The sequence below is a fragment of the Panthera leo genome, chromosome A3 (genome assembly GCF_018350215.1).
Source record: "Panthera leo isolate Ple1 chromosome A3, P.leo_Ple1_pat1.1, whole genome shotgun sequence".
Classification (NCBI taxonomy): domain Eukaryota; kingdom Metazoa; phylum Chordata; class Mammalia; order Carnivora; family Felidae; genus Panthera; species Panthera leo.
In genome coordinates this window covers 100,722,981-100,735,177 of record NC_056681.1, presented here as the reverse complement: position 1 = coordinate 100,735,177, position 12,197 = coordinate 100,722,981, and the positions used below count along the sequence as shown (strand labels likewise).

Genomic DNA, 12,197 nt, shown 5'->3' with positions numbered 1-12,197 from the left:
TTCTAAGAACAAGGACTTTTTTTTTTTTTTTTTTTTTGCATAACCACAATACTATGATTACACTGAATAAATTTATTCACATTGATTCAGTAATATTTAACATACAATCCTTACTTCCCACTTGCTCCCCAAATATCCTTTATATCTTTAGATGTTTTTGTTTTGTTTTTATTGTGAACTTAAGCACAGTTCATGCGCTTGGTTTGGAGTCCTTCCTTTCATTCTTTTCTAGTAGTTCCCTGCCCTTTTTTTTTTTTTTTTTCCCTTGTAAATCTTTCCTGATACATTTTGGAAGAGTACAGGCTAGTTAACTTATAGAATGTCCTACATTCTGGAATTCTCTGAGTGTTTCCTCACGATAAGATTTAAATTAAACAATATTGCCTGGATGATATGTACCTCCCATTTGTGTAACATTGGGAGTCACATGATATCAGTTTGTCCCATCATTGGTGAAGCTAAATTTGGTTAAAGTCATAGCTGTCTTCTGTTTCCATCATAAAATACTTTTTCATTTAAGATGGAACCTGTGAGGCTATGTGAATATCCCAACGGTTTGGTGTCTTTTTTGTTTTTAATTTTAATTCCAGTGTAGTTAGCATACAGCGTTATATTAGTAAGCCAACGGTTTTAACATCCACTGATGGTTATTAATCTGAGTCAGTTATTGAATAGGAGTTGTAACATGGGGATTTTCTAATTGCACCCTTCATTCTACATTTTTTAGCTCACATTTTTTGTGAAGAACAGCTTTCCATTTTTCTTTCTGTCATACTTTGAATATTACTGGACTCACAGTTTCTTTTTATATTCGGTGTGTTAAAGTTCATTATTCTTTGTGGCATCCAAATCATCCCAAATTTGATAAGGGAGAGCCCCCTTCTAGGCTAATTCCATTCTGTGCTATTGATATGTCCCTTTCAATCTTGAAACGCTTGCTTTTTGACACAAGGCATTCCAGGCTCACTTTGTATTTTTTCTGGCCCAGCACTGTAATCATGTCTGAGTTTCATAGTGCACTTTTAAAATCTTTCTTGACTGTCCCACCCCACATGGTAACAAAATGCAATTTTTTCATTCTGAATTATTGCTTGGTTACTAGCAGAAGCCTTCCTCCCCGCCCCCCCCCCCCCGCCTTCCCCCACTGCCTTCATGGTAGACTTGAGCCTTATTTTCATACATCAATGAAAATAGTAAGGACCGGCTATTACTGGGGTGCCTGGGTGGCTCAGTTGGCTGAGCATCTGGTTCTTGGTTTCAGCTCAGGTCATGATCTCATGGTTCATGAGTTTGAGCCCCACTCGGACTCTGTGCTGACAGTGCAGAGCTTGCTTGGAATTCTCTCTCTTCTCTTTCCCCCCACCCGCACCTTCTCTCTCTCTCTCAAATAAAAACTGTAAGGACCAGCTGTTAGTATTTGAGAGCTCTTTTAAGTTTTTAAATAAAAAGTGCAAAAACTGCTCCTTGTGCTATTTTCCTTTTGAAAAAAAGTAATCACATTGTTGTAAATGTTAGTGTTTCCCAGAGTTCTGCAACTGGTCCTGCTCTTTTCTTTCATGTTTTCAGTGGTTGTCCCCAGTCTACGTGTCCAGGCAAAGTCCCCTCCCCAGATCTGCAGTTTTTTGTACAGCCATCTGCTGAACAGGTTCTCCTGGGTGCTTCTCAGTGCTTAGTAAGTAAAACAGCTTTTCATTCTGTCCCCTACCCCCCGCACCCCAGTCATTCTCTTAGGGTCCTGATTTCAGTTAATGGGTCATAGACATATACTATTGTCACCTTATGAAATGTACACAAAAGTGTAGACATTTTAAAAGACAATTAAAATTTCTCCAGCATCCCAGGGCACACCATACTTTGGAGAATACTACCCTAGATGATAAAATAATCTCCTTAAGACCAGTTTTCAAGGCCCTTCATAATCTTCCTGGCTGACTTCTTAGACACATCAGACTCTGGCCTGCTTGTCTCTCCAGGCCCATGCTCTAGTTTTTCTCAGCTTGGTGCTTTGCTCTCCCTTCTGCCTAGTGTTCTCACCCCTTCTTCTCTGCTTTGTCTGGCTAGATCCCATTTTTTCCAGAAATTCTACACCCTTTTACCCATCTTTTCCTTCTCCACCAGGTTTATAAAGGAGACAAAGATATCTTTACAGTGAAAACTCAGGCAGCTGTCCTCTTACTCAAATGATCAAACTTCTCATCACCAACAATGGAGCAAACTGATATGTGCCCTTCTAATCTTAGTGATAGCTTGCCATTCCTGATACGTGTGTGTTCTTATATCCTACTGATACCTCACACATTTCTGTCGTATTTAGCTGTGTTAAAACTATGCATGTCTTTTTTTGTGAATTTGAAGTAGGAGTTGTGCATTATTCACCTAAATATCCACAGTTCAGGGCATAAGATAGACATTTTGCGTATTAGACATGCAATAAAAATAATACAATAAAGTTGGGGAGGAAATCATTGCCAGAGGTTCAGATCTCCAGGGAAGCTTGAATCATCCCTTAAATGTTAAGCACAGCAAATAACGTTTTTGTCAGTTTCCTGGAGGTGGAGAATTGAAAGACTTATTCAAGGTTGACAGACTCTAGACTTGAACTGTGTTTAAAAAGAAAGTATGGATTCACAGAACAACCTATTGAATTTACTGAACTAAAGATTCCAAGTATGTGGGCTTTGTAGTTACTGAACTCTGGAGTTAACTGCAATGGTAGGACACATGATTGTGTTCTGCTCAAATGTTTTTCTACTGTCTCTCATTTTTTTGTGTCTTTCTTTAAGGATAATATCCCTGAGGACAAGTGTAATGCTATAATCTACTGTTATATCCTTACAGTATTAGACCCAGAGTTGATATACAGTAACTAATTATTGGCTTGAATTTTAAAAATCTATGTTAATTTTATCCTTTACCAAACTTTTTACCACCCATCTAGTAGTGGTAGAAAAGATAAAAGATTATATTTTTAGTACCCATTAGTAGGGACAAAGATATCAATACTTATGGTCTGCTCCAAGACAAAGATCTTAATTTTTTTTTTTTTTTTTTTTTTTTTTTTTTTGTCACAACCTCTTTTCAGCTCTTCTTTAGATTATTTGGGAATTTGGGAATCTTTCTCCTTGCTCCCATGTTTTCCCCCTGGGCCATTTTATTGTTACTTAAAACTCTACCCAAGGGATAAAAGATGGCGGAAGTAAAGTAAGTGTTGGGTCCTTTTTGCTATTGGATTTGATTAAAATTTAGAGAAGAAGAAATAGAAATTCAATTGTGAAAATGACATTTTGAATCATCTGTGTTTTAATCATTCTATTCTTGTTCTCATTGCTTCTCTGCCTTTTGGCTAAGATCAAGTATATTCTTGTTCTTGGTGCCAAATTTTAAGTATACTGATTAATGATTAATTTAGGCAATCTCTTTACTTGATCTTTTGTACCATCTTCTCACCGAAAGTTTTTGTTTCATATGTAATAGATCGTTTTACTGCCTAATATCCCTGTGCAATAGGTAGAACAGAAGGAATCCCCACTTAATAGTCAATCGAGTTAAAGATGTGACTCAGCAAAGGACACAGCTTTCAAATTTGAATTGTCTTTAGGGCCTAGTGAAACAGTTTGAGTAGGAGTGGTGAGGGCAACAGTGTGCTTGCTCCATCTAAAGGTATTTAAATATTGTTTTTAAAGATTGCATCAGCCAGTCGAAGCTGGTGGTGGCTTCTTTATAACCTCTGGATGAGATTCTATCTTGTTCAGGGCTCTTTCTACCACATTTTTACTTAGAAATAAGTGCATTTGTGGAAAAGACAATAGGAAACTGTCTTTTGTCAAAATTATATTCTCCTTCATGCTGATGCTAAATTGCATACTTGTTACTGTCAAATTCACTTAGTTTATGGGCATGATGGGATAATAAGCTCTTTATGTTCTATGTTAAATGGTGCTTGAATATTCTTATTTACAGTCTGTTTTAAAATACACTCTTAGTATTGACACTGCCTAACTGACTTGATAGCATATTTATCAAATAAGAACAAATATAAGCTTAAAAGTAGACAGGTACCTGGGGTACCTGGGTGGCTCAGACGGTTATGCGTCCAACTTTGGCTCAGGTCATGATCTCACAGTTCCATAAATTCAAGCCCTGCCTCGGCCTCTCTGCTGTCAGTGCAGAGCCCGCTTAGGATCCTCTGTCTCCCTCCTTCCGTGCCACTCCCCTGCTTGCACGCATGTGTACGCTCCCTGTCAAAAATAAATAAACATTTAAAAAAAAAGAGGGGTGCCTGGGTGGCTCAGTCGGTTAAGCATCTGACTTTGGCTCAGGTCATGATCTCATGGTTCCTGGGTTTGTGCCCCATATTGGGCCCTGTGCTGACAGCTCAGAGCCTGGACCCTGCTTCCATTTCTGCGTCTCCCTGTCTCTCTGCCCTCCCCTTGCTCGCTCTCTCTCTCTCTCTCTCAAAAATAAATAAACCTTAAAAAATTAAAAAAAAAAAAGTAGCCACCCAAACAGATGTCAAAGTTCAGGTACTACCTGTTTTCTTTTTTTTGTTTGTTCATTTTAAAATTTATATTTCCCAACTTTATTGAGATAAAATTGACATATATCATGGTGTAAGTTTAAAGTGTATGATGTACACTTGACTTGATAAATTTATACGTTGCAGTATGATTACCAGGGTAACGTTAGCTAACACCTCCAACACATCCCATAATTACTTATTTGTAATAAGAACATTTAAGATCTACTCTCTTTGCAACTTTCAAGTACATAAATACAATATTTTAAACTATAATCACAATGCTATGCATTAGATCCCAAAAACTTACTCATCTTCTAACTGGAAGTTTTCTGTTTCTATGAGTTTGGCTTTTTGCTGTTGAGTTTGTTGTAGATTCCACATGTAAGTGACATCATACAGTTTTTGTCTTTGACTTATTTCACTTAGCATAATACCCTTAAGACCCATCCATGTTGTCACTAATGTCAAGATTTCCTCGTTTCTCGTGGCTGAATAATATTCCATTGTATAGATGTGGTATGTACATATGGTAGTATATATACCACATCTTTATCCATATATCTGTCGATGGACAGTGTTCTCTTAGAAGCATCTACTGAACGAATGAGGAGTCATACACAGATTCTTACTCAGAATTTATTCTTGCTTTACATAGAACTCAAATGAGCTTAGTAATTTAGTCTCCCAGTCTATAGGGTAGAAGCTACGCATATAGAGACTTTGAAGTAGGGAGTGGAATCTGATAGAGGCAGGGCAGGCAAGGAAGTCATAGTTACAGTAGTTTTGATAGTAAGAGATAAATGTGAAAGACCCAAACAAAAAACAGTAGTTTGTGCCAGAAGTATAGTGTCAAGTAATTTCCTGAGAGAATATCACTATCTTGCCAAGAATGATTCTGTGTTACCCAAAAAAACATTTTATCAGTACCATTTGCACAAGTCAGGAAAATTCATTTTATTATATTCAAAATCATTTTAAAACTATTAAACTTTAAAATATTTTGAAACTTTAAAACGTTTCAATAAAGTGAAAGTTTCTGTTTCCTGGAAAACCCATTCAGTGGGCTAGTGTGGGAAAACAGAAATCTTGTTCCTTGCATCCCTATAAAAGGTTAACTCCTCACACCCTCACCAGTTATCCATAGCACGCTGCCAGTTGTATACTAGAAAAAGGATGTTCATATACAGTGTATATTTAGTCACCGTCACTACTGTTGGTGAAATTCTGTGAGCTCTTTTCATTTGGGAATGTACTTTGAGATCTTCATCTGTTGATAAAGCAGGGTCTGGTGACATATTTCCACATGGAAACTTATTTGGGGCTTTATGAAGGAAGTCCTTTTACAAAAACAAAGTAGTAGGGTTTCAGACCAGCAAAAGGGAAGTTAGAAGAATTCTGGTATTTTCAGGGCTGCTTTTGTTGTTATTGTTTAAATGCTTCCCATTTAGCTTTACTCGATTCCTGAGTTAAGTGGCTAAAACAGTAGGTTTCTGGAACCAAATGCCTCAAGCTGACTCTGAGTTGCAGGAGGCTTGGGTAAGAGACTCCTCTTGCCAAACACAGCAAATTTTGGGCCTTTAAAACAATATTGTTCAAAGTGTTTGTTAGTATTGAGCATGGCGGACTGTGACAAATCTTGATATATATTGCTTTACTTTAAAAACACTTGTCTGATGAGAAGGAAAAAAGAAAAGGGACGTGATTCTCACAGTTTTCCTGTTTCAAATAATAGAATCTGAGTGTCAGAAGCAAATAAAAAGGCCATTTTGTCCAGTCTTCTGCCTTAATTTAGGTTGTTGATATCCCAGTCATAAATAAACTGGCACACTCATCATTTGCATGCTACATTTGCAAAAATCTATAAACAACCCACCTGCCAGGATCCACAGAAAAGCATGCCATTAACTGGCAATATAGCAATAGCAGGTGATGAATGCCCAGATTTGGATACTTCCCATGTCGCCATGGGAAGGAGAATGAAATCAGGAGTTCATCTGTTAAAAAAGCCAGTCCTAGGAAAACCTCCTTGCTCTGAAACATATTCTGCTATCTACATTTATTCATCAAAATGGCACGTATTTAACCAAGATCTTTATTTTGAGGGAAACCTGTGAACTGTAAATTATTAAACCCCAACCTCATGAGTTCAGTGACCAGCTCATCCTGTTACCCTGAATTATCTCTGAAACAGGGAACAGGAGATACGAGATCAGCTTTCTTCTGCTTCCGCTGAGCATATTCTCCACTCTCTGCTGTTACTGAATCAAGGCATATCTACACAGACTCTGCTGTATTTTCATGGCTGTGGAAAGGTTGAGAGGTAAAAGATGGTTGATGGCATGATATGCACCAGACTGGGTTATATAGAAACTGGAGAAAGGACTTTTTATTTGAAAGTTTTCTGAGAGCTGGGATGCCTGGGTGGCTCAGTAGGTTAAGCTTCTCACTCTTGATTTCAGCTCAGTCATGATTTTAGGGTCATGAGAGCAACCCTGCCTCAGGCTCTGTGCTAAATGTGGAGCCTACTTGGGATTCTGTCTCCCTCCCTCTCTCTCTCTCTCTCTCTGCCCCTACCCTGAATGTGCACGCTCTCTCTCTCTCAAATAAACTTCAAAGTTTTCTGAGAGCTAAAAAATGGCTGTAATAATTCATTCACTTACATTCCTTTAAGGAGGAATATATCTAATTAACCCATTCTGGGCAAATATATGCATTTTATTTAGAATCTGGTAATCAGAGACCTAGCGTTTGTTGAAACAGCTTGGAGTTCTTAGTCCAGGCGAATGTGTTTTTTTTCTATAAGATGCTTGCTTATCTGAGAATTAGTACATAGTCTGAGTGCAGGACTAATGTTTTCCTATAGGGTAAACCATAGGTAGGAATCAGAAAAGACTTTTGATGCTTCATAATAACATTATTGATCAGCTGAAAGGGAGGGGAGTAGGACAAGAGAAGGATGGAACAAAATGAAGATACCTTCACCATCTATTTCTTCTTTAATCACTTCCAGTTGTCCAAGGAAAATACATTCTTTTTTCTATTTGAAGTGTTTACTGAAAGGCAATACATCTCCATAAAAGTATATAAATATTAAATGTGCAGGTTATCAGTTTCTCACAAACTCAACACCCATCACCCAGATCAAGAAAGAGAACAATTGTCACATCCCTAAAACCTCCCCTGGTTACCTCCTGGTCACTACTTCCACCATTCTGCCCAAATTTAATCCCTATTGATAACTTCTAAAATCCTAGGGTAGTTTTGCCTCTCTTTGAATGCTATATAAATAGAATCGTATAGTGTGTTGTATTTTGTGTATAGTTCCTTTCATTTAAAATTACATATGAGGTTCATCTTTATTATGTGTAGCAGTACTTTGTTCATTTTCATTACTGCATAGTGTTATATATCGTCTGAACATACCACAATTTATCCATTCTACCATAATAGGCTTCTTATTTCCAGTTCCTGACAATTGTAAATTATAATATCAAATTTTCGCAAGAATGTAGAACAACTGGGACTCATATACTTCTGGGGAGGATATAAATTGATATAACTACTTTAGAAAACTGTGTCTACCAAAACTAAACATAGGCAACTGTCCTGTGATGTCAGTGCGTGTTGTGTTTGCCACTTTATTACACAGCTGAGCAGAACACGTGCTTCATCTTTGGGATGCTGAAGGAGATAAATGGGCTTTGGAGTGAATGTGGCAGTTTAAAAAATACCTTCATTTTTTGGACCGCTAGCTCTCTCCCTCTCTCTCTGCCCCTCCCCACTCACACTGTCTCTGTCTCTCTCAAAATAAGTAAATAAACTTTAAAAATAAAAGTAATTTCCTTTCTGGGATCTTCCTCCCTTGCTCCTTCAGAGTTATTGTTCCTCTACAGTTTTGTTCCAGTTCTCAATTCATTTGGGGGATTTCATCAATACTCATGTTCGGGACAGCCGGGTGACTCAGTCAATTAAGCGTCTGACTCTTGATTTCAGCTCAGGACATGATCTCACCATTCCAGGTTGGGCTGACCGTGTGCAGTCCACTTGAGCTGACAGTGCGCAGTCTGCCTGAGATTCTCTCCTCCCTGTCTCTCTCTGCCCCTCCCGCTTGCATGCACACATGCTCTCTCTCTCTCTCAAAATAAAACACTTAAAAAAAAATACTCATGTTCTAGACTCCAGCTAAATATGCTGATTGCTTCTGAATCTGCATCTCCAGAACACTGTATTTGATACTAGATCTCTGTATGGAGCTCTCTGCTGGGCATTTTGCTTGGATGACTCACAAGCATCCGTGGTGGTCAAGCTGATTGTTCTCCCCCAACCCTGCCACTAATCTATTCTCCCATTCTTCCATTTTACTAGAATTTTAGCTGAACTGTCTTAGACTGCAGCCCACATTGTAGTTACGTGTGACCAATGTGACTAATTCTTGACAAGTACAAGGTAAACAAAAATGATGCATCCCACTTCTGGATCTTGACTTAAAACATTAGGTATATGTATGAACACTTTCTCTTCTCTACTTTTACCCTGCAAGATATGGTGATAATCGATGCAGTCTTGAAAGTCAGGTGAAACCAGTGCACAGAGCTGCTTCACCAGCCTTGGTCCCTGAATGACCTCAAAAAGAGCTACCTGACCATGGAGATCACTAGACTCTTCCACGAAACAAACTTCTATTTAATTTAAAGTCATTGCATTTTGAGGTTTCTCTGTTATACCAGATTAACCTTTAACTATGACCACATCTCAGTCCCATCATATCCAAAATTTACCAATCATCCTTTCATCTAAATATCCTATGTCTATAGTTCCAGTATGAGTAAAGGCTCCTGTAGTTCCCTAGTCATTGTTTCTCTCTCAACCAATTTTCCTAAGTGCGGTTCATACCACTTCTTTAAAATAACTCTGGATTTCTATGGGGCGCCTGGGTGGCTCAGTTGGTTAAGCATCCTGACTCTTGGTTTCTGCTCAGGTCATGATCTCACAGTTTGTGGGTTCGAGCCCCATGTTGGGCTCTGTGCTAACAGGCGAAGCCTGCTTGGGATTCTCTCTCTCCCTCTCTCTCTGCCCCTCCCCTGCTCTCTCTCTCTCTCTCTCTCTCAAAATAAATAAATAAACATTAAAAAAATAAAACATAACAAAAAAAATAACTCTGGTTTTCTACCTCTGATCATGATGGAGTAACTGGTACTGGACTAGTCTTCTTGACATAACTATAAACCCAGACAAAAATATACGAGCGGTTGTTTTCAGAAAGTGGACAATAGGCAATATAGACTGAGATTGCTGGGGCACCTTGGTGGCTCAGCCAGTTAATGTGTCTGACTTCGGCTCAGGTCATGGTTTCACAGTTTGTGAGTTCAAGCCCAACATCAAGCTCTCTGCTGTTATGTCAACAGCACAGAGCCCACTTTGGATCCTCTGACCCCCTCTCTCTCTGCCCCTTCCCCACTCACACTTGTGTGTGCTCTCTCTCGCTCTCTCTCAAAAATAAATAAATATTAAAAAAAAAACAGAGATTGCTGAGAAGCAGGAAACTAACAGGGTAAACCCCATGATTACTCAGGTCTCTGCAAAGGGCAATTTCTTGACTGCGATGCAGAGAGCTCAAGTCCAAGCAAAGCACAGTGAGCAGTTCCACTGAAATTCCATTGATATTGTATGTATCTATAGTTCATTTTTTGTATTGCTGTATTGATTAGTATATTATTATATGAATATATAAATTGTGATATATATAATATATGTTAATTGTGATAAATATATAACAATTTATATATTCATTTGTTGATGGTTCATTTATTTCCAGATTTTGCCATTATCAATACAGCTGCCTTGAATATTATTATACATGTCTTTCAATGCACAGTAACACTTATGTTGAGTATATAACAAGGGATGGAATTGCTATATCATAAAGTTTATATATATGTTTAGCTTTAGTGTACACTGCTAAAGTTTCCAAACTAGTTGTACCAATGTCTACTCTAACCGGCAGTATATATGGGTTCCCATATTTTTTCCAACACTTGATATTGTCGATGATTTTAATATTAACCATTCTTGTGGGGATATAGTAGAATTTAATTATGTTTTTAATTTTCGTGTCTCTGAATGATGATATGGATCATCTTTTCATACTCTCAATAGCAAATTAAATAATACTTCACATTGCTAATTTAAAAATTGGGGTGAATCTACTGTTATTAATATGTAAGAGTCCTTTATATATGCTGGATATGAGTTTTTATTTTGGAAATATGGAGCAGTTTTGGGCCTCCCTTTTCACCCTCATCTTTTGATGAATATAAGTTCTTAATGTTAAAGAAGTCCAATTTAATGATTTTTTATAGCTCTTAATTTGTGTTCTGTTTCATTTTTGCCTACCCAAAGTGTTGAAAATATTTTCCTATGTTTTGTTCTAGAAGCTTTGCTTTTTTACCTTTTATATTTCAGTCTGTGCTCCATCTCAAATGAAGTTTTGTGTGTGGTGTGAGGTAGGGATCAAAGTTCTTTTTTTTTTTTTTTCTTTTTTTATGGATATCTAAATTGTCCTTGTGGAATTTAATGGAAAGAATATCATTTTCCCCCACTGAATTGTGGTGGTATTTGTTATAAACCAGGTGACAGTGTTTATATATGGTTCTACTACTGGGTTCTCTATTCTTTTCCATTAGTCTGTATAATAATTTCATACCAACACCACACTATTTTAGTTATTAGAATTTTATAATACTGTTGATATCAGGTAGCATAAATCCACCAACTTTAGTATTTTGCATTTCCATAGAAAATTTTCAAATTAGCTTATCAAATTCACCACACCAAAAAAAAAAAACCCTTCTAGGTTTTAATTGGGATTTTTGAGTGATTGTAAATGGCATTGCATTAAATCTATAGATACCTTTGGGGGTGAACTGATGTCTTTACAATATTGAGTTCCATTTCATGAATATATCTCTCCATTTATTTATTCTTTAATTTCTATCAGCAGTGTTTTGTAGTTATCTGTAAAAGGGCCTTGTATTCAATTTATTCAATTCAATTTATTCTTAATTGGTTGATTTTTTTATGATTTTATGATTTTTTTATGGCATAAAAAATAGTGTTTTACAAATTTTACTTTTTTGAGGTTTTTATTTAAATTCCAGTTAATATACAGTGTAATATTAGTTTCAGGTGTACAATTTAGTGATTCAACACTTACATACAACACTCAATGCTAATCACAACAAGTGCACTCTTTAATCCCCATCGCCTCTTTAACCTATCCCCCCCACTAACATCCCTCTGGTAACCATCAGTATTCTCTCTATTGTTAAGAGTCTATTTCTTGGTTTGCCTGTCTCTCTCTTTTTTCCCTATGCTCATTTGTTTTTCTTAAATTCTACATATGAGTGAAATTACATGGTATTTGTCTTTCTCTGACTTATTTTGCTTAGCATAATATTCTCTAGCTCCATCCACAGCATTGCAAATGCCATGCAAATACATCGCAAATGGCAAGATTTCATTCTTTTTGATGGTTGAGTAATATTCCATTCTTCTTCATCCATCCATCAGTTGATGGACATTTGGGCTCTTTCCATAATTTGGCTATTGTTGATAATGCTGCTATAAACATTGGGTTGATAATGCTGCTATAAACATGTATCCCTTTGAATTAGTATTT

The 12,197-nt window shown here is 37.1% G+C and overlaps 1 protein-coding gene and 1 long non-coding RNA gene across 3 annotated transcripts in view; one reads left to right on the top strand and one right to left on the bottom strand.

Moving 5' to 3' along the window:
• Positions 1-12,197, top strand: part of LOC122216293 (charged multivesicular body protein 3) — a 104,150-nt gene that overhangs the window by 23,315 nt on the left and 68,638 nt on the right. The gene's annotated exons all lie outside the window — the stretch shown is intronic.
• The window catches only part of LOC122216295, a 50,933-nt gene that overhangs the window by 22,513 nt on the left and 16,223 nt on the right, over positions 1-12,197 (bottom strand). The window lies entirely within an intron of this gene.